The sequence below is a fragment of the Armigeres subalbatus genome, chromosome 3 (genome assembly GCF_024139115.2).
Source record: "Armigeres subalbatus isolate Guangzhou_Male chromosome 3, GZ_Asu_2, whole genome shotgun sequence".
NCBI lineage: Eukaryota > Metazoa > Arthropoda > Insecta > Diptera > Culicidae > Armigeres > Armigeres subalbatus.
The window spans coordinates 14783336-14807336 of record NC_085141.1 but is presented as its reverse complement, the minus strand read 5'-3'; the positions used below and the strand labels follow the sequence as shown (position 1 = coordinate 14807336).

The 24001-nt window shown below is 41.1% G+C and overlaps 1 protein-coding gene across 1 annotated transcript in view; it reads left to right on the top strand.

Moving 5' to 3' along the window:
* The window catches only part of LOC134220678 (nuclear pore complex protein Nup88), a 234877-nt gene that overhangs the window by 192672 nt on the left and 18204 nt on the right, over nt 1–24001 (top strand). The gene's annotated exons all lie outside the window — the stretch shown is intronic.

Here is a 24001-nt window from a genome sequence, read left to right as displayed (position 1 = left end):
CTCACATAGTTTAAAAAATTACAGAGAGGCTCTGGGATCGTTTTTTGCAATTCTTGAAATGCATTTGGAATCTCTTGACTCGGCAAGAATGCCAAAGCAACAACTTTCTTATACGCAAGTTGGATAGTGAAATCTTTGGAATAAATCGACTTCAGCTTAAGCTGCGTTAGTTTTCTGAAGAAACTTTGGTTTAGGTGAAAAAAGCAACCGTGGAGATTGGTTCCAGGGAAAAATCTTTCAACAGCATTTATTTCTGCTATTTCGAAATCCAATAGAATATGCTCCGGCTCAAGTTCGCATTGGTATTTCTCCGCAATTTCTTCCAGCGCACTGAAAGCTGATTCGTAGGTTCTCTCATTCTTCTTCGGTAGCAACATATAAACCAAAGGAACAAAGCGTCTATGATTTCCTTCACCTACACTTCCATGTATCGTGAAAATTTGAGAAAAGTGTTGTGGAGCCGTTCATAATCCAAATTTCCGATTTCGACAGCACTTTTATGTGTTGTGCCGAAACAAACAAGAGGATCTTACCATCATCGCAATCAACTACAGACTGCAAGAAGAGCTCTCCATCCAGATTTACTTTATAGCGTTCGTCGATATGATCGAAATCATTACATTCCAGTGGCTCTGGTGGCAAATCACGACGTCGCCGACGATGTATTATGTGGCGTTGGGCAGATTTGTTGATCAACGATTGAACCTTTAAAAAGAATAATCAATTTACATAAGCTAATAGCTTTCAATCAATATTTCCCTTCTTAATTTCACATGCTGTTGTTTCTGATAGTTATAAACTAAGAATAAAATCAGTTCATACTGGCTTATTCGGGCGATTGGCTCATTCGGGCGTTTGGCTCATTCGGGCGGATGGCTTTCGGGTGAATGGCATTCAGGCGAATGGGTTTCGGGCGAATGGTTTTCGGGCGATTGGTATACTGCCGCTAACCGCAAGTCGAGCACATCTGTATATGGGCCGCCATATACAGATGTGCTCGACTTGCGGTTAGCGGCAGTATAGAACCGCAGTACTAGGCCAACAGCAGGCCCCAAACGTCATCACCTGTACCACATAGACACTAGGCTCGGACAACCGATCATCGTCCGCCCAAAAGAATCGCTGACAATGTTGATCCTCTTCTCGTATTCTTATCTGGTGAAACATCTCGCGGATATCACTACTCACTGCTATTCGGAACAGTGGCTGCAGCATCCCACACTAGCCTCATCTTTGTTGGTTTGTTCGGTTTAACCACTGGGAAAATCGGGAAATACCATACGCGAGATCGTGGGCTTTTCAGTTCTTCTTCCGATAATTTGCCTACGTAGCCCTTACTGACATGGCCATCAAACTTCGCCTTCAGCGCCTCAAGTAAAATAGGGTTTTTCTTCATACGGTTGTGCAGACACTTCCACCGATTCAGCGCCATCGCTCTATTGTCCGGAAGACGGACTTCGTCGTACTTCCAAAGAAGACCGGATTCATTTCGGCCACCCACATATCGAGTGTTTGTTTCCAGGAGCGCTTGTGCTCGTTGGTCCTGATGCGATATTAGGAGCTTGTTTGGTTTTACCACCCCAAGGCTATCTAACGAAAAATAACCTTGTGCAAGTCGTCATATGGTTCACGATTGCATTCGCAAGTCTGCACACTGTGGTAGTTAACGTATCGCTCAGATTTCTCTTTGGGTTCATAGTCGTTGCCTTCACGACTCTTGATGACATGACCAAGTTTTGCGTGACCTAGGCCTATGAGTATTCTAGGTTTAACTTCACGGTACGGCTCGAAGGGCAATCCTTTTAAGTAAGGTTATTACTCTTGGATTTCGGTTAGCAATAAGGTTTGTGGACGAATTTGTAGCGATGGCATCGTACATACACCTGACAGCTCATACTTGGTAGAATTGTGTACGCCAGAGATCTGAAGGTTGATCAGCTGTGATTGTTGCTCTAACTTCTACGTACCGCCGGTCCATTTCAGACACAAAGACTTTGTCGGCCCTTGCACACCCAGCTCATCGGATAGGCTCTGCTCTAACAGCGTTAGTTCAGACCCAGCATCAACGAACGCGTAGGTGCGTATCGCTTTCGTTGGTTTGTACAGCACCACTGGAACTATTCGGAATAAGATCTCCGATTGCCCTTGGTGAACATTACAGCTGGGATCCGTTCTCCTCGTATCTGGTTGTGAAATGTTGGTATTCACTGCTGTCCGCGGAGAAGGCCTTGGAGCTTCATTCTTTTTGGCGTTGTGTAACAGAGGATGGTGAAGAAACTCACATCCATTCGTCTCACACGGCTTCAACTGCTTACACGAACTATTATGCTTACGCAAACATTTCCGACATATCTTACACTCTTCTAACGTTGCCCACTTAGAATCGTAGCTAAACTCTGCGAATTTTTTGCACTTAGCAACGGAAGAGTAACTACCTTTGCAAACCACGCATTGTTCTTTGGTGCACACAGCAGACGATTTTGTATTAGAAGATGTTTCGGGAACCGTTGACTCCGACTCGGAATTGAAATTCAGAAACCCATCTTTCTTGCCTTGCCGAGTACGCTGCTCACTGCTGCTGCTACAGATCATGACTGTGCTAGCATCATCAGCGGTGATGTACAACTACGCGTTGAAATCAATGAGGGTTGGATTCGGTTTTTCACGCGAATATCGGGCCCAGTCCATGGAAGTCTTTCAACCAGCTCATACCTTAGCGAAGTATTGTAAACAAAGTCACCAACCTCGCACGCTTGGATCGTAGCGACAAGGTTCGCTACCGTGAGTGCGAAATTCACGACGGTCTCTAGCTTTGAGCTTTTCCATAATGATCTAACCTTCCGAATTGAGGCCTGGATGATAGCTTCCGGTCTCCCGTAGAGCATTCTTAGCGTCGACATCACTCCAACTACGTTAGAAGGATGGAGCAGTCGACACAGCTTCTAATGCCTTTCCCTTCAAGCATTTTCGGAGACGCAACATGTTTTCCTCATTCGAGAACCCACCCATTTGGTTTGAAAATTTGAATACAGAAAAGGAGGAGTGGCTAATCTTCCGGGTTCCCGCTGAACTTGGGTAAATCCTTTGAGACCGCTTTGCGCGTAGCAATTTGGTTCCAATTCAGTATGCACATTGTTTCGTCAGTTGGTGCATGTAGAGATAGTCGATGAAGCGGAGTTGATCGTTGTCCGGGAACGAATTGATCACCGCCTACCAACGTTCCTGGATTAATCGAAGGGATGTTTGATGGTCGATTCCCGGGGAAATTAAGGAAATTTATTGCAACTTTTGCTTTTAAAAGTGTTAATTTACTTTTGTTTTGTGGAAAATTGTTAATTGTTTATGGAAATTTTGCATTATTTGTGAAAATTTTATATTTTTTTTGCTGATTTCTTTACATCCAGTTCTTTTTTTTACACGGGTGGGTTTTAGTTGATTAAGACCTTTAGCGTTAATGAAACTATGAGTTAACCCCAAGAAAAAATTCTCAAAAAATTAAAAAAAAAACAGGTGGTATTTGAAAAGCTGTGAAAGATCTGGTTAACCGGGAAATTAAAGAATACCAAAATATCGGGTGTATTGAAAATTTCCTAATTTTTTGAGGGAGTTTTTATTTAAGTCCAAAACACACAGTCTAATTATTGAGCATAAGTCCGAGCCTGCACCGCGTTCATTCTTCGCATTCGAAGGAGACCGCGCGCTCGGGGTGATCATGCACTGGCAAAAACTGCACTCAAGCTCAGCGTCGCTCATGTTTTCCTCTTCACGTCTTTCGTCTACTTGTCGCATCAAATTGTATCTTAGGAAATCATGTAATTTTTTTTCATCAATAAATTTTAAACCTCGTAAATAAAATAAATAAATATTTCATGGGCTGTACTTTTGGTCTTTTATGTCTACCGTCCATTATGCCTAACATTGCCATAATTGTTGATCACTGAGCCCTTTATTGAGTCTTATTTCCTTTTGACTTCTATCGAATCACTTTTATTATATTTTCAAATAATAAAGAACTAATTTTGTAAGGAATACATGGTGGGTTGGTTCAAGTTGGTCTTCTGACTGAAAAGATTTCTCACTTTTACTCAATGTGTCGTACTGTTTACAACAGAGCGAGTCCTGGAAAGTATATGTTTGAATAGGTCGCAATAGATCAAGTTTTACAAGTAGAATGAAAAAAAAACTTTGTATTTAAAATAACATTTAAAAAAACTCTAACAAATTTTCAAAAAATCAATCTACAATCCTGCCGGCGTTTTTTCGAGATTCGGGAACTTTCTTTTACGATATTCTTTTTCTGTGAAACATGTCTCGTAACGAATTCATGTTTTACTTAATGTTAGCACTTAGCTCGACTCATATCGTTGAATAATTCAAATTAAATTTCAAAGAATTGTATGTGGATAAGTTTTTCATTTGTTTAGATTGTCAGTTTGCTGCTTTAACTATGTTAAAACCCGATTTTTGAAAGCCCGATTTGTGCAGTTGCACAACATGTTAAAGGGTTAGTTCGGAAATGTATTGGATAGTAACCACTTCCTTCGGTGGGGTTTGAACCCATGATCAATTAACTTTGAATGAACTTGCTGCCTTTGTTTATTGTCAGATTGACAATAAAGAAACTATCTTGCATCTAACGGACTTGCCAGGTTTTCGCTAAAAATGAAATTCTTGTGTAATATTTAGGAAGAAAAACAGTATTCTGTTGGGCAGTACAACTTGCCCACAGACACGACGGTCCGACTTTACTCCAACCGAACCAAATTTCCTGGGGGCGGTGTCAAAGTTATACAACATGTCGGAGTGTGTATGGGGCCCCTTATGGAGATATCACCACAATAGGACCTTCTTAAGGTGAAGGTGGGTTGAGTACCAAAACAAAGCTTTGAAAGTATTGGTACAATAAAAACTGTCATATACTGTAGTAGTATTGGTATCGTATTTATAAAAAAACATAAAATATAAGTAGGGTGGTTCAAAACACGCTTACTTGATTCCGTCCCATGCTCCGAGTGTCCTCCAAAAATCGAATTGAACAAAAACTGGTTGAGCACAAGCCGGTTCAAGTTTGTATGAAAACTAGTATGGGAAACAAAACCTTTCATTACACTGGCTACAGCGCCTCCTCGAACGCTGGCGAAAAGAGAACCCACATAGCTGAAAGCAACATTCTAAAGACTTCACTGAACGAAAATCGCACCGCAGGAAAGATCCATTGATTACGTAACGCAAAAAAATATCATTTTATACCCCGCTCACCCCCATGTCACACTTTTTGTATGAAGTATCTGCTCCTGGTGCAATAGATATCACAGACAAATTTTGGCTATTTTGTTGAAGCACACATTTCTGTTGCCACACTGATGCCTTCTGAGAAGCCTAATTATCATGCTAAAGACACGCAACCTCGATTGAAATCGACTTCTAACTATTAGAACGACCATTCAATATGCATTGTCTACAGAGTTAAAGCTCTTGAATATTTTATCCATTCATATGGTCTCCCCCCTCGCCGGCGCCCAATGACGGAGCGCCACAATCAGAATAATGTAAAATTCAACCTCGCCATATCAACTGTCATACAAACCTGTAACGACCTGTGCACGGTAAGCCTCTGTTCAAACCAGCCCAAACCATCGGATGACACCCAAATTATAAATCATAATCGACTGAGCATGGCGGAGCAAAATTATTTTTTGAACCACCCTAGTTATTAGTTTGCTGCTGCCGGTGCCGTTGTTTACATTCGCTCCGCGATCAGTTTTTAATGGTTTTTTCGGGCAAAAATAGCAGTTTATATTAAGTTTTCGGTGCAAACATGTGACTGATTTCGAAAAGTGATGTTTAATTTGCATTCCATCAACATTTTGGGCTGCTCATGTGCGGAGAAGTGAGTTAAAACTTGATTTTTTCAGTGCCCTTTGAGAAGAAGTGAAGTGCAGTGATGAACCCACCAAATCGCGAACGGCTAATAAATCGGCACGAAATTGCTGATTTATGATATTATTCGAGCTGAAATACATAAAACTCTTTGGATAAACATGTTCATTATCACGGGAAGTGAATAAATATGCTGTGAACAGGTTAGTAATTTGAATATTTAACTTTTGTTCGATGCTGTTCGATGCATTCGAATGTTGGTGGGAGATGAGTGCGGGAGGTGTGGGGTTGACCCGTGGGAGGTTCGGTGCCATATTGACTGCCATCGTGGTACTCCTCCATCTATGTCCTTAACACTGGCGCAAAAATAGGCTCAAAGGATGCAATTTTTCATGGAAAAATTTGGTATTTTGATTATTTTAAATGAACTTTGTCAAACAAAAGGTATTCTAGTCATTAACATAGAGTGTTTTAGCGGAGGTATAATTGTTTTCAATGCTATTATACCCAGAATGGACTATTTCATCACTACCGCAACAATAGGACATACCACATACGATAGGACGTTTTATCCTATAACTCAATCACAATCCTTGCTAGTGGTACCTTCAAATTATTGCAATGATCTTTTTAGTTCTAGTGTTTGGACTACTTTTTTTGTTGGAATGCTACATCATCCTTTTCAGTTGCAATGAAATCCATCCATTCAACCCATTCCTTTCGGGAAGAAGATTAGAACGAATAGAAGCATCTATTTCTAACTACTTTTCAAAACTTGAATGGCCCATTCTGTAAATTTCTACAACTGTACAATCATATTCTCGTTGAACAAACAACGTCAAACTTCTCAGCTATTTTCGAACGACTAATCCCGCTACTGAAGCCGCACACAAATCGTCAAATTACGCGCCAGAATCATCTGCATTAATAATAACACCGATAGGAAATTATAATTGCTCCCAACACGATCGTTTCCTTTTCAACAGCGCACATTGCCACAGTTATCTTCCGATGCTGTCGATGAATAGCTTCTTGCTTTTAAAATACGTAACCAGCTAACCAACCTGCCAGCCAAAAGTTGTACACGAATACCTCCCCGACTGGAGCCCATCAATCGTTGAGCTTCGCCCTTTCGCCCAACTTTGGTACACTAATTAGCATAATTTCGTCAGTTCGTCACTATCGGGAAGATTTAGCGTTCGACTGCTGCTAGCTGGGGCACCTACTTCCACTTCAGCTGGTTTTTCGTGGCTGTCGAATTTCCAAAACCGAAAGGAAAATGGAAAAACTTCAATCGGGCACGGGAGGGCGACACGAATCGGGGGCGTTAATCGAGCTATTTTTATTCAACAGATCAGATAACTGGGCTGCTGAAGTGGTTGTTCCCTTCGTCCCATCGCCATCGCGTTCCGTACCAATTACGCACCGCGGCAAATAAAAATAATACACCCTTCCGCCGTTCGGGTATCAGTTTCAACTTGCCAAACCTAACTCGTACATTGGCGAGGGGGAGTTAAAAGCAAAATTACCCTTTCGAGTGGATTCATTTCGGAAAAAGTGTTTTCTTATCTCATGTCGTTTGGTTCCACCGACAGTCGGACCGAGGCGTACGGATTTTGGTCGCCGTCATATTCGATTGCCGTTCGAACTGGTTCCTTTGAATAGGGAAGAAACCGGTTCTAAGCCGGAAATCAACATACAAACGCCATTAGTTTAGGCGATAGCAGAAAAGTTAATCCTCGAAACTTTTTCGAAGGGACACTATGAGTAGATGGTAGGCCTATTATTAGTAGTGAAGTATTAAGGTTTCTGCCGAGAAATAAACGAATGTTGGAGACACAAGATTTGAGTGGTAATAAAAATATGATCCGAACCCGATCAATGATGCTATGCAAGGCCTATTTTTGCTTTTTGAGATTTTTGCTGCCGTTTAAACAGTTGGTAGTTTCCTTTGAAAGCACTCACAGTCACAACACTAATAATTTGTTGTTGTGTCTCGTAAACTGTATTTACCGCCATCGGGGGTGACAATGAGTCTGGGGGTGAAAATGGGTCATTGCTCTTACCGACAGTCTGTTCAATCTATTCTACAAGCATTCTAAGTAGTTGAAACAGTGACCCATTCTCACCCCATTTGACTCATTGTCACCCTCGACGACGGTATTCAGAAATTAGTTATATGTACTGGCATTCTGGTAGTTATCGGTTCTACTCAAAATTGGTTAATTTTATAGGTAGTATATTTCACTCAAATTTTGAGTTTTCCCATTTTTAACGGAAATGAATCGGGTTAGACTCAATTTTAAGTTGGTCAGCCTTTAAGTGGACGATTCATTATTCCCTTTTAATTTACAACTTATGATGATTCTCATTTATTTCAATTATTAGTTAAAATTAACTTTGCGGAAAGGTTACTAATAAATTTTCTTCCTCTTTTCTATTTGTTTTTCATAATTATCTAATGCATTCTTCGCTTATATCTATTGATTTTCACTATAAATCACATTTGCTTTGATCCTTTTTGAAACTTTATTCAGGTTTCGTTTGTGCTCAATGGGAATAGCTATATTTTTGCCCTGACACATTTTCTATTCAGATTCAAGTTAATGCTGAAAATAAATGTGCGCGGGGTCATTTTTACTATAATTCAAACATCACCTAAATGTTCTGGACGTGTTCGAGCCCGAATTTTTTCAAGTCAACCATCGAACCATCTCTGAAATATATTTATTTGAGGGGACTAAAAGCAGAGGAGTATAATTAAGTGACGTTTTGGTCAAATTTAAATTGGCTACAGCAAAATATGCTTTGTTTTAAGAGCTTTGCGACGATATATTGATATAGTTTGTACGTTATTTGTAAAAATTGTGAAAATTCACAGAAAATTTGTAATTTTTTTCAACTTCCGTAGGATTTGTATGGAACGAAAAACTTTGCACCCATTTTTCTCAAAACTATGTTTTTGTCACTTTGCGTTTGACCCCTTCATTTGTAGGGGAAACTGGACACACATGATCCCCACTTTTTGTTTAGGATATTTCTCGATGTAACATGCACAGATTTGCACGCTTCTTGATGGACTTGATAAAGAATCTAATAAGCTATTCAAAAACGTCATTGGAAGCAATTATTTGTTCATGAAAGTTACCAAAAAATTGATTTTGCCGAAAGATAGAAAATTTGGCATTTTCAAAACTTGCGGGAGACTTGATCCCCATATAGGGGGAAATTGATCCCTTTATGAGCTGAACATGTTTAGGTTCTTCCAAGTCTAATGAAAAATTGAATTGGTCTAGCCTCAAATCCTAACAATTCTTACTAGTCTGCCGTAATATCAGTCGTGCGAAAATTAAATATTGTTAGTATAAGGCAAGGCAAGTATTTTAGTTTCCAATAGAGTAATAGTGACAGATAGAATGTCTGCTATAGCAACAAAATTTGCATGGTGATGATGATTTATCTGAAAACCATTCACTCCATTAAAAGACTCCACTAAAAGACAGAAAAACTATAGTCATATCACGACAATCATTATGTTCCCAAGAGGATCTCTCTTTGTGATTGATACAGTTATGATACCAAAAATGGTTGATCGAATATATCTTTGTAATTTTAGAATATAATTATTCTATTAAATCTCTGAAAATGGGCCACACTGCAAATGCCATGTCCAATGGTAAATATCCCTGAGTACCTGGTTTGGGAGCAATAAAAAAAGAGTGTGATACCGCCATCGGGGGTGACAATGGGTCTGGGGGTGAGAATGGGTCATCGTTCTCGCCGGCAGTCTAGAGGTAGTAGAGCAAAATTGTTCAAAAAGGTCTCTTAGGGGCCCCACACGCTCCAACATGTTGTACAACTTTGACTCCGCCCCAGGAAGTTTGGTTTGGTTGGAGTAAAGTCGGGCGTCTGTGGGCAAGTTGTACGACTGTTGGATAGTACAACTTGCCCACAGACGGTCACACATGTCGGAGCATGTGTGGGGCCCCATATATATTGGTCTTCTTGTCCTCAGAGGCATTCAATCTTTTCTACAAGCGTTCTAAGGAGCTGAAACAGTGACCCATTCTCATCCCTGTGTGACCCATTGCCTCGCCCGACGACGGTACATCGAGATCAATATCACAACCGTGGTCATACCAGGATGATGACTTCATACATCAATATGGTACTGTCACGCATCATCATTTTTATAGTGCGTGTTATTATTACACAAATGAGATTTCTGTTGAACGACTGACCAAAAGATGTTGAATGAGTCTGTTATAAAAAATTCTTTAAGAAGTTTTATAAATAAATGGTGATTGTAAGCAAACTTCTCCTAGTTCAAATGGAAAAAAATAATACCAGATCGAACAATACTGATTTTAAGCCCTGTGATTTGTTGAGTATTCTCAAAGCTTAATTCACATTATTTTTCATTGAAAATAATGTTAAAATGCATTTAATAAAACTAATCAAAACTAAGTATGTTCATATGTGCAACTACACTTTTATCTGGTTAATGAAATGAGCCTATTGAGAAATTCAAATTGCGCGTGTATTGTCTGATTGACAAAATTAGAGAGAAATTCAATTTATTTATACTTTTTAACTAGAAAAGAATTTTAACAGATTAATTAGTTACATACAATACAATAATATGCGATGGTATACAACAAACGCCTTAATATATGCAATATCGGAATCAAGTGTGTCCAAACTGTGGGGGATCAAGTGTGTCCATGTTGAGTATTTAACTTGTTTTGTTTTTGCATTCAATGGAAAACAAGCAATAGTTAATTGAATGAATTTATTCAATTCTACAATAATAAAACTTTGTCCAGTAAAAATTTGGTACGTTTTGGTTGGACATATTCAAAGTTATTAAACTTTTCTCCTTTGAAGAAAAAAAGGATTGAGAATGCTTAAATAATAAAACCTCTCTAAAACTCATATACATAAAGTAACTAAGATCAAATGTTACTCAGATTCAATATTCTATCTAACGCAGAGGTTCCCAAACTTTTGGATATGCGACCCACCAAGCAGAATCCCATATTGCTTGCGACCCACCAGGTATTAAATGCATTGATTTTGTGAAATTAGATAAAAATGAGTTCGCGTAGGATTGGACAAATCATAAAATTGCACAAATTGCTTTTTATCCCGTCATTGTATTTGTCAAAATTTCATCAATTTTTTTTAATTGGATGTGGATTAGATTTGGATGGGATTTGATTTGAATTTGGGTTGGATTTGGATTGGATTTGAAATTTATTCAGATTGGATTTGAATTAGAATTGGATTGGATTTGAATTAGATTTGGATTGGATTTTAAATAGATTTGGATTTGATTTAGATTGGATTCGAATTGGATTAGGATTGGTTTTGGAATGGGTTCGGGGCTAAGATTTGGATTGTAACAAAAAAAGCCGTTGACCTCGTCAGGTTTGTTGTTCTTTAATCATCCAATCATTACTTAGATCCTAATTCAAAATATGGAATAGATTTGTGGGACAAAATTATGAATTAGGATTTGTCTTCGCGACCCACCACTGAACAGCTCACGACCCCCCTGGGGGTCGCGACCCACAGTTTGGGAACCTCTGATCTAACGGATTCGTTTGAACATATCACTGGTATAAAAATGTGATTAGTTCTCGAGAAAACAGGGGGGGATCATGTGTCCCCGGGGATCATGTGTGTCCAGTTTCCCCTAAAGATTTCTGGTTGATTCCGATGGTTTCACCATTTGAGTAGGGCAGGATTGACTAAAATCAGGGTAAAATATGCATGAGGAAATGGCCTCGAACTTTACAAATCAGAAGTTTTTATTTTCAATTGACATTGACTTTCTGAAATTCTTACCAGGGCCGGATTCAGGGGTCAAAATGGAGGAGAGCAGGGGCCATAACACCAGTAATAAATAATGATACTGGGCCTCTATACCAGCGGTTCTCAACCTGGGGTACCTTCGCTGGTCCTAGGGGGTACCTCGGACAAAAATGCGTAATGGCGGACGTATTACAATTACAATCGAAACTTATTGATAAAGTTTTGGCAATTGGGTATTTTTCATTTCAAAACTTATGCATTACATATTTTTATTTTTCAGACTAAGGCCGGAGTGGTCTGTGCAGTGCATAAAAGTGTTCTCCATTCAGTTCAGTCCATGACTGCATGTCGCCAACCACGCAGTCTGCGGAGGTTCCGCAAATCGTCTTTCACCTAATCGATCCACCTTGCGCGCTGCGCACCTTGGCTTCTTGTTCACGTAGGATCGTTGTCAAGATCCATTTTCACCAGATTACTACCCGTCATTCTGGATACGTGCGGGCGCGGGGTGAACGATGGATGGTTCCCCCTACAGCTGATGCAACTCGTGGTTCATTCGCCTTCTCCACCATCTGCACCCCACCTAATGAGCGTTTTGTAGATAGTCAGTTTGGTACGGCGGCGAAGTTTATTCGATCGGAGCGCTTTGCTTCTCATTCACCCAGACAGTTCGAAAGCCTCCTTCCAAGATGTTCAGAAGCCCTTTTTCGAGAGGCTTGGAAGCATCACTTCAAGATGCTTGGAAATCTCATTTCCAGAGGCTTGGAAGCGTCCTTTCAAAAGGCCTGCAAGCCTTCTTTCACGAGGCCCGGAAGCCTCGCTTTTTGATACCTTTTCTTTCTTCTTTTCAATAGGCTCGGAAGCCTCCTTTCAAGAAGGTCTGAAGCCTTCTTTCAAAAAGCTCGAAAGGTTCTTTTCAGAAGGCTTGGATAACTACCTTCAAGAGGCCGGAAGCCTTGTTTTAAGATGCACTGAAGTCCACTTTCAAGAGGCTCGGAAGTCGCCTTTTAAAAGAGTCGGAAGAAGTATTTCAAACAGCTCGGATGTCTCCTTTCAAGAGGCTCGGGGAGCTACTTTCAAGAGGCTCGGAATCCTTCTTTCAAGAATGTCGGAAGCCTTCTTTCAAAAAGCACAGAAGACTCCTTTCAAGAGGCTCGGAAGCCTCTTTACAATAAGCTCAGAAGCCTCTCTCCAGTAGACTTAGAAGCCTCCTTTCAAGAGGTCTGAAAACCGTCTTCCAAGAAGCCCAAAAGCCTGCTTTCAAGAGGCTGAAAATTCTTTTGAACAAACTGGGAGCCCTCTTTTCAAGAGGCCGGAAGCCTTGTTTTAAGACGCTCGGAAGTCCACTTTCAAGAGGCTCGGAAGCGGCCTTTCAAAAGGGTCGGAAGCCTTCTTTCGAGAAGCTCGGATGGCTACTTTCAAGAGGCTCGGGAAGCTCCTTTCAAGAGGCTCGGAAGCATCCTTTCAAGAGGCTTGTAGACCTCCTTTTAACAGGCTCGGAAGCTTCCTTTTAACAGGCTCTAACGCCTGTTTTCAAGAGGCTCCCAAGCCTATTTTCAAGAGGTTCGGAAGCTTATTTACAAGAGGCTCGAAAGCCTACTTTCAAGTGGCTCGGAAGCCTATTTTCAAGAGTCTTGGAAGCTCCTTTCAAGAGGCTCGTCTTCCAAGAAGCCCGGAAGTCTGCTTTCAAGAGGCTGGGAAGCTTCTTTTCAACAGGCTGGGAAGCCTCTTTTCAAGAGGTCGAAAGCCTTGTTTTAAGGCGCCCGAAAGTCTACTTTCAAGAGGCTCGGAAGCCGCCTTTTAAAAGGGTAGGAAGCCTTCTTTCAAAAAGCTCGGATGGCTCCTTTCGAGAGGCTCGGGAAGCTCCTTTCAAGAGGCTTGTAAGCCTCCTTTTAACAGGCTCGGAAGCCTATTTTCAAGAGACTCGCAAGCCTATTTTCAAGAGGCTTGGAAGCTTATTTTCAATAGGCTCGAAAGCCTAATTTTAAGTGGCTCATAGGCCTCATTTCAAGAGGCTCACAAGCCTCCCTCCTTTTATATGGCTCGAAAACCGCCATGCAAGAGGGTCAGAAGCCTCTTATCAAGGTGTGGAAGAATAATTTTAAGAGATTCAAGGGCTTTGAAATGTTCTTTCAAGGAGGGGGTACCTTAATTAATGCAATAGTTCGAAGGGGTACCTCTCAAGAAAAAGGTTGAGAACCGCTGCTCTATACTATACCCCTGAATGCGACAATGGACATCTTTCCGAATGATTTATTCAATTTCGAATTGAAATGTTTTTTTGCATTCCTGATGTTATTAGTCTCCAATTAGCCTTGCATGCAAAGGCGTAGGATTGCCAATCCGGAGATGGCTAATTCGATTCTCGGTCCGGTCTAGGATGTTTTCAAGTTGTAAACATTCTCGAAACCCTGGGTATAGTGTATCCATTGTACTTGCCACACAGGATACATACTCATGCAATAGCGGACATAGAAAAGCTTTCAATTAATAACTGAGACTAATAGAATACTAAGTTGAAAAGCGGGCCAAGTTCCAGTTGGAATGTAGAGCCATTGAAGGAGAAGAAAAAGATGTTATTAGTTTTTAGTTTGAGCAGCCGCATGCCCAGTATGATTGTAATTGGTGTTATGTACCCTGCTCTCCCCATTTTGACCCCTAAATCCGGCTCTGGTCGAAATTTCAGAAGCAATTTCAATATCATAAAGCACTCTTTGAGTTCCTGACGTGTTTTCATGAAGTTTGAGCAGCCGCATGCCCAGTTTCATTTTTATTGGTGTTTTGGCACTAGCTCTTCCAAATCTAATCTCTGAATCCGGTCCTGATCGAAATTTCAGAAGATCAATTTTAATTTTAAATTGCAATCTTTGTGGTCCTGATGTTTTTTTTATTATTATTCCTTTATTTATTTGGTAGGCACTCTGTGTTACTTAACCGCTACTGTGCCGAGATCTACTGTGGTATTTTGCAGCCATAATCCACACAGTGCCCAATAGTGGACCCCCAACCAATAGTGGACCCTCTCCAGCCATTTTTGCCTTATTACTGCACAATGTCAACATTTTGCTATGAAATTCTATCGGGAGAACCTACCTTACAGTTCTATAATTTGATTACATGCATTGGAAATGCTATGGAAAGTAAAATGAGATGACTTTTTACAATTCTATAAAAAGTGAACACGAGAGTGTCCATTATAGGAATATTTTGGGGGGTCCATAATAGGGAAGAAGAACGTCCCGAAACGGGACATGAAAATCAAATGAAGTGTCGACTATAGGGAAGCAATTTCCTATTATGGACCAATAAGGGGTCTACTATAGGGCGAATTCAGTTATACTTTAAAATGTTAATTTCAATGAATATCGTCGTGTATTTGGGTGTTTTATGTATGTATCGTTAAGAGGGGATGCAGAGCTGGCTGTTAGATATCAAGCAGAATTAATATGTTGAAAATTTCGAAGTCTTATGGCAGAAAGAGCGAAATTCCGCTACTAGGGGGTCCACTATTGGGCATTTTACCCTATTTAAAAACAATTATGTCTCCCCCCCCCCCTTATTTTTTTGTCCAAAAATAATATGTTGAGGGGGAAACAAACAAAAAATCCGGACAATTTTGAGGATTTTCAAAACATTCTTCAACAAATCCGAGGAGTTTTATTGGTTTTTTCCATTTTAACATTTATTTTTTATTATCCCCCCCTTGACCTTGCGGAGACCAGTACAACATAATTTAAATAAAATATTTGTAACGGCCTTATTAATTGTTGTTGTCGTTGCTGGTCCATCTCGTCGTGAGTCCATTGTGTTCGTTTTGTCCATGTCGTGTATCCAATGATCGTTGCATTGTCCGGTTGCCATTTATCCAGGTAACGTTGGAGGAATGCCTCCGAGAAGAACAAGTTGTCAGTTGTCAACAGGCAGCCGTGACGGTGAGGCGTGCACCCCAATACGCCACCGCATAAGGCTGTGTATCCGGCAACTGACGAGGGTTTTGGTGGAGGGGCTGGGAATCGAACCCATGACCATTCGCTTGAAAGTCGAACGTGTACCCAACTACGCAAACCCTTCATTTCTCACAAATGTCACCTTTTGAAGTCTTTCGGGGCTTTTCAAAACGCGTGTTTTGCTATAAGAATATCGTCTGTATATTCTTCCATTGTCGAGTTATATCAATTTATTTTAAAAAAAACATGATTTTAGTAAAATTGGTAAAACTTGAGATAAAAAAAAATATATCTTCAATTTTTTGACATAATGAGGAATATGAATTTCTCTTTCAAATGCCTTGTAAACATATTTTTTGGTCTGCCCTAACCGGAGATATCAACTTATGAAAAAAATGTAATTTTGACAAAAAAAAACGATTATAACTTTTGATCGATAAAAGATATTGAGCATATTTACCCATAAAAAGTTGCATTTATTTTTAGCTCTAAAAGTCACCTGAAGACGACTTTTTCGAGAAATCTAAAACAAAAAAAAAATACTGTTTTTTAGGTACACCCTAATCCAATTAGGTAAAATTGTTCTAAATCAGCCAACTTAAGAGCTACAGAAAAAGTTTTTTTAGCAAAATTGATTGGAATAAGCTGCGCTACAACTTTGTAGAACATATTATGTCAATATTCCGAGAAATAAAAAAAATATTTTCATTTTTTTTATATGATGGGCCACCCTATTTCTTGGTTGCACCATAATGATGGCCTTACTATTTCGAACAATTTTGTAGAACGACGGTTTTTTTTTTCTAAAAAATATAGTTTTTGCGTAAAATGCATCTTTCCGCGTAAATCTGTATCCTGGACCATAGTGCAATGTCTATTGAAATTTCCAGTGCTCAAATGGTGAAACCATCGGAATCAACCAGAAATCTTTAGGTACAAATATATTGTTGAGGTGGTTTGATGGTTGATTTGATAAATTTCGGGCTTCAAACATGTCAAGAACATTGACGTGATGTTCGAATTATAGGGGGAAAAATACCCCCGCGTACACTTATTTCTAGCAATAACTCGGATCTGAACAGAAATTCGGTCTGAAAATGTATCAGGGCAAAAATATAGCTATTCCCATTGAGCACAAACGAAAGCGTGAGGTATTCCGACGATCAAGTGCTGAATGCGAAAAAAATCTGTTTGTCCTGGGTCTTTGAGGGTTAACTTTAACTAAGCCTAACCTACACAGATAAAAGTAATTTGTGATTTTTAATATATTTGCATGCACATATAAAAGCAGTTACTCAGTTAAGTCGCAGACGTTGTTAGGTACAGACGGAATAGTTGTGCTCTGTGCAGGCTTTGTAGTTTCGGTGCCATCAGTCGCCATCACGCGCGTTTGCCATCCATTGTTCCCATTGTTTTTCGTTCGCCAGTGCCTTTCAGTCGTAGAAATCGCAAAAAAAAAACAAAATGAGTGACAGTGTGTTTGTGAATACCGTTCAGTTTCGGTTCCCAGTTGGAAGTCCGCGTCCCTCTTGGGCAGAAATCGCCAGCTTTTTGAAGCAGCTGGAGACTGATTTATTACTTATGGACACAGCGTACAAAACGGCACATGATCGCTCGCTGTACATCAAATTCTTTTCTCGTAGTACGAAGCCATGACGAGAAATACGGAGCCGCGAAAGTTTGTTTACTCAAGCGGGACGTCGGTTGAAGTTCGGATGGAAATGGCAGGTACCAATTTGCGGTATGTCCGCGTATTTGATCTGCCGCCGGAACGAAAATTTATCGCTGGTGCTCGGATTATTTGGCAAAGTGGATCGCATTGTAAGAGAGAAGTTTCCCACGGAATTGGGTCTGGGACACCTGTTCACAGGTGTTCGTGGTGTATACATGGAAGTCGGAAAAAGTATTCCACCACCCATAGATGTCTCCGGTTTAAAAAGAGGATTTTTTTACGACGGTCTGAAGAATACATACTTTTGGTGTCGAGCAGTTGGCCTTCGACGTGATTCCTGCCCTAAACAAGCGCAGAACAGGCCTGGAAAGCAAGAGAAAGGTACCACTATGCTGGCGTCATAGCTGGAAAGGAAGAAGAACAAGTATCATCGGAAACTTCGGATGATGACTTCATCGAGGTTCTAGAGGAAAGTCCGAAGTCAGAAAACAGGACACACTCGGTTGTACGTGACAACAAACAGGCGGATAAAAAACCCCGTCGTAAGAAAGACGACGTAACACTGGAAGAGGTTCCACTCGCGATTAAGGAAGCTATATCTCATCCACCTGCGGATCAGCGACGGGCTCATCTATCAGCTTCCGGGTCTGGTTCTAGTGCCAGTTCGACAACACAGCCGAAAAAGAAGTGGGTCCGGAGATCATATTATTAATAACATATTATATTTAATTTTTTTTATTTTTTTTTTTTGATTGTTGTGATTCAAACGCAACCGACTGTTGTTCAATTCTGATACATATAGTTGGGAAAGAATAGAGAGAAAGGGTGTGAATTGTTGCACAAGCAGATTCGATGGATACGAGGGATTGATATCCCATCGTTATTAGCTAGTTATGGATAAACTTCTCGCAAGGGCAGCTGTTGTACAATTGGTAATACGTCCGTTTACTTAATGGAATAGTGTGGGTTCAAGTCCCACCGGCAGCCGAATCTTTTTTCGCAATATGACGCTAAAATGACAAACTTAACTATGTGTATCAAAATTAATTATGTAATATTTATATTATTTTTTGCTCTCGGCTCCGTAGAGTTTTTCTTAAAACAACTGAGCCTATTAAATAAACAAATTGGAAAAAAGAAGCAGTTACTGGAAAAGGAGAAAATTTGGTAACGTAAACGCCTGGACGTTCAACACGAGTTGTTTGGGTCGCGCCAGTAGATGGAAAAAGAAAAGCGAGGCATGGAACTGGAGCTCGAGAAGGAGGCTCAAATGGAGAAGAAGATCACCGAAGAAGCCCACAAGAGGAAACTGAACGAAAGACGGACGGAGATGGAACCTGCAGCAATTGAAGCTAATGCGGGAAACGAAAACTGCCAATGAAGAAAAAAAAGTAAACCAGATGCATAAAAATAAACCAGAAGCCCGAGAGCAGCTCCAAAGTCGGTTGTAGATCCATCAAGTCTGTCGGAGGGTTTTCTGATCGGGAGCTTCCTTTTCTTATCTTATTGGCATTACATCTCCACACTGGGACAGAACCGCCTCGCAGCTTAGTGTTCACTTAAGCACTTCCATAGTTATTAACTGCGAGGTTTCTAAGCCAAGTTACCATTTTTGCATTCGTATATCATGAGGCTAACACGATGATACTTTTATGCCCAGGAAAGTCGAGACAATTTCCAATCCGAAAATTGCCTAGACCGGCACCGGGAATCGAACCCAGCCACCCTCAGCATGGTTTTGCTTTGTAGCCGCGCGTCTTACCGCACGATTAAGGAGGGCCATTTAGGAGCTATTCAACGCTTTTCGGACGCCCATAGTCAGGGGTTTCCGAACCGGAAAAGGTGAAGCATAGCAGCGTTGCACAGAGCCGAAAAAGAGTCGAAGTCTGAAGCGAATTCAAAAGAAATAGACTAGAAATAATCGCCTGAAAAGGTCAAACGCGAAGAAGAAAATGAAAGAATTTTCAGCGAGGACGAACAGAGATCTTCGATGTAGGAAAAGGGTTGTAAGGAGAAAATATTGTTCGGAAAATCTCGAAGAAGAGAAAACCGAGGAGAAGGCACGCCGGGGCGAAGTTTATTAAATCAGGAGCGAGAACGAACGAAGGCAAAGATGACCACTCAGCAGTTTCTCTCCAAGAAGCTGCAAACGTCTTCCGGCAAATTGGAAGAAATGGCTGATGTATGCCAGCATCAACGAGCCTTTATCGGCGTTTCGTTGTTGCTGGCAAACATCAGCCATTTCTTCCATAGATATACTTACTTGATACTTGATGGGCCACAGCTCATCGATGAGCCTTCATCGAATGGAGTATCCTCCCCCACTGGGCTCAATCCTGGACCAATTTGCTCTCAGTCGTTTAGCGTCCTCAGATCCTCTTTAACTGCGTCATCGTGTACGCGGCCTTCAACGATGCAAACGGCCTGTTCCGAGTTTGCTACTGAATATTATCTTTGCTTGACGCTCGTCCGACATACGAACAACGTGTCCAGCCCACCGTAGTTTGCCGTGTTATATAAGCTTAACAATATCCAGACTTTTTCAAACCTGTTCGTGATTCATACGACGCCACCAGATCCCATTGTCCTATTTACCGCCCAGTATTGTCCGCCGCACCATACGCTGGAATACTGCAAAACCTCTGCGATCAGTCTCCTTTAACGTCCATGTATCATGACCGTATAAAGCCACCGGAAGGATCAGAGTAGAATACAGCGCAAATTTTGTTTCCGGTCGCATACTACGGGACTTAAGCTGGTTACGAAGCCCAAAGCTCCCAAAGCCTGATAGTTAGATGCAATACGGGTAACATCATTATCTCACGTCACTATAGTTACGAGTTACACAAACTCTTCTACAATTTCAAATGGTTAACCATCCAGCATCACTTTATTACCACCACCACTAATGGACCCACGTTGTATTTGTATTTATTGTATTTTGTATTTATTGATTGCCAGCGACCATGTACTTCATTTAGCTGGAATTGATCGTGAGTCTAATCCTTGTTGTCTCTCTCTTAAAAAGCACAAAAATCTCTTCCACGGCACGGCGATCAATCCCGATAATATTGATATCGTCCGCAAAGTCCAGAAGTATGCGATCTTGTGGTTATGGTAACGCTTTTTTGCACACCAGCTCTCCTAATCTCTCCCTCGAGCGTCACATTGAACAATAAATTTGAGAGAGAGAATCACTCTGCTTTAATTCATCCAAGGTTACAAATGATGTCGTTAAACGAATCAGTCGTATGAGTTTCGCCGAAAAACCATGTTCTAGCATAATTGGCCATGGTGTTGTGAAACGACCTCTCCGTAACAAAAGGGGGATTGGTCGGTCCGGCTAGTCAACATTAAACGCCACAAAACATAACATAGTGTGCAATCATTTTCTATTATTCTCCTACCATACAAACATTTTACTTCTTATTCCCTACTCTCCTACACATTGCGCATGCTGTCTTCTTTCTTCACTTTTTTACGTTCTATCACTCACGTCCACTCCATCCATGATCCTCGCCTATCACGTCCTGCCTGCCTTCCTTGGAGCGAGCTGCTGACCTGTTCTCGTGTCTCGTGGGGATCAAGAGCCCCTGATCGTTGGCGCATAGAGGATGACTTCACTCTGATCCGCGTCGTACTTCAGAAGAGACGTACACACCGGCTTTCTCCTAGTTCGGATCGCCAGATTTGACGAACACCCATCGGCTCCGATCGCGAATCGTCGTGGGTCGTGCCGAAGCGATTCAGCCACTGACAGCCTAAGTAACATTTTAAGTTTAATAACGCTCTTGAAGATCATAATTTAATCTTCAAGAGTATTACAAAACCAGCATAAAACGAAAATGTTGCTAGGGAGGATGATATCAACGCCTCCGTCGGCTCGTACCGCGTCCAGCTCCGTTGGAAAAACGGTGTTCGTGATCGCACAGGGAAACCCTCGCCGCTGTTCCTGTTCCTAGCTAAGCACCACAATCACGTCAAGCTATAAGATACGAAAAACGATCCTTCGTGTAGAAGCGTGAATCCTAGTAGAAAACGCTCGGAGGCCGGTCAGCATGTAGCGTGTTCTGGTGCTCAAATAGGTTGATTTATGGTGTCTGGTTTGGTCCACGATTAGTTCACCGTTTTGGTACCTTGCCTTTTCTCTTCGGCGTCTTAGGTGCGGTACCAGTAGTTCCCACGCGTGCCCTTTATGGATTTTCAACCGATCCGTCTTACAGAAGCTAGCCTTTCGAAATTCTACCGAGTAATTTGGCTAAGTTCTATTCGGCCACCCACGAGCACGGGCAATCCGGAATTACGACGAATGTCTTTCCTACGGCTCCCGAAAGTGCTTCCTATGCCACGAAATTATTTTGCCCTCGCGCCCACTTTTGGTTTATGCTGGGACGGTGGTTACATTTTTTTTCGCTGCGATGACGTGGAGAACAATACGGAATGAAGTTAGCGGAAGAAGATGACATCAATTTTCGTTGACTTTAGTGACGTCTCTTTCGCCCGGTTGTCATTGAGCCTCCTTACGGCACATTTGGAATGCACACACGATTGACACTTAGCATGGTATGCAGTGATCGATTACACATATGTAATGTAACTAATATTAATGCGTAATGCTAACGTAACAATGGTTCAACGTAAATGGTTCGTTTCACTGAACCGTACGCTGCTTTAAAATCAATTAAAAACCCAGTTTAATCCACCTAGCGGTGACGATGCCTTTCTCGATTCAATCCCTTGGTTTTGCTTTAGAGTGATACACATCATAAATAATTGCCTACATTACGACTCTTCCAAACGCTGTAAGGCAAACAACCAACCAAACCCGTATATGGTTCAACACACCTTTTTCTTCATAACTTTTGAACGCAATGACCGATCATGATTATATTCAACAGTGATAAACTAGGGTTTGTCCCCCGTCAAATGCAACTTGTTGCGAGAAAATCGGTTAAGAATTACTATATGGAAAAGTGGCTAATGTGCTTCGGGTTTCGTACACACACACATACACACGGACAGACAGACATTTGTTCAGCTCGACGAGCTGAGTCGATTGGTATAGGATCTCCGATACTTCTATAAAAAAGTTCGATTTTGGAGTGAAATGATAGCCTTTCGGAACAACTTTGTTGTACGAGAAAGGCAAAAATTATGTGTCTGAACGTTGTATCAACTCGTCGTGGGTAGCCTCTGTGCATTGCCTATCACTTCTCGTGCTGTTGTGCTCATTGTTCAATGGATCGACTCCCATAGATCGTTGATGATGTCGCTAAAGTTGATTGCGTCGAAGTATCGAGCCGATACTCCTTCCGCCGACAATCGTTGGATATTGAACGCATCATTCGCTGCGATCTTTCGATCGATACAGTTGACAACCGTAAATGATTTTTTTCTGAATGACGTGATCAGAGTCAATGTTCACACCTCTGAATGCCCGCACATCGATAACATCCGAGAAATGGCGCTATCCACCAGAACATGGTCTATCTGGTTACAAGCTTCACCCTTTGGGTGTCTTCACTCTTCAGTGTGCTTTCAGATATTCTGATGGCCATCCTTCTGGTAGCAACGAAATTTACTAGCCGTAAGCCGTTCTCGTAAGCCGGTAGAGAAGAAGCCCTCTCTAACAACATGCGCGTTAGTGTCTCCGATAACAATTATCACGTAATTTTCACTCTCCATAGGCTTTATCAAAACATTCATAAAACGCTTGATAAAACGTGTCCTTTAAGTCGTCGGATTTATCGTTTGTCGGTGCGTAGATGTTGATTAGGCAGTAACTCAAGAATTTGCCCCGTATCATTACCACACAGATCCGTTCGCTAATGGGGTTTCACCTCATTACTCACTTCATCTGCTTGCCCATCACTACGATACCAACTCCAGGCTTTGTTTTTTCGCCGCTGCTGTAATAGATGTTATATTTGAATGCAGTGTTGGTCGCGAGATCCACGGCTCTGAATTCCGGATCTAGGCCACCGGATTTCTTGTATAACGGCTACGTTCAGTCCAACCATCTGCAGTTCACGAGCCAGAAGGCTCACTCGTCCAGGTTCATTTAGGGTCCTGATAATCCTGGTACCGAATTTCCTATCATAGTCCTTCATACGTATTAACGGGATATTAATGAGTATCAGATAATCCGGTTGCTAGCTGCTCATTTTGTTGTTTTGTTTTGATTCCGTTTCACTTTTTCATTTTTTTCTCGATCCCACGTGCTAAATGACGTTTGAACTCATTTAATTTGAACGATGGGTTTTAATTAAAAAGTGTTCAACGGTCATATTACCGGGGGTCCACGGTAGTAGAATAACTCTTGTACACAAACATAAGCTATTTAAACTTTTGCATTTTTTATGGGCCATACTGTAGAGAATGTTTCCCAACCATAATCATCCATGACCGAACCGAAAATCGAATTTGCCATCTTCCGGATTCATTCATCTTTACTCGCGAGACAACAAATTTCACATCTACATTTTTTCAATATCAGCGATGGATCGCCTATGTCCCTTATGCTTCGAATCAAGTATGAGATAATAATTGTGTATCGTTCAAATAGTTGAACTAAATGAAACGGATTTCCCTTCAAGCACTTTGCCGAACATTACTATTTACTGCAAAATTATCAGAATTTTCCACACGTTACACTACTTTTCTCATGACATTACATGTTTTCTCT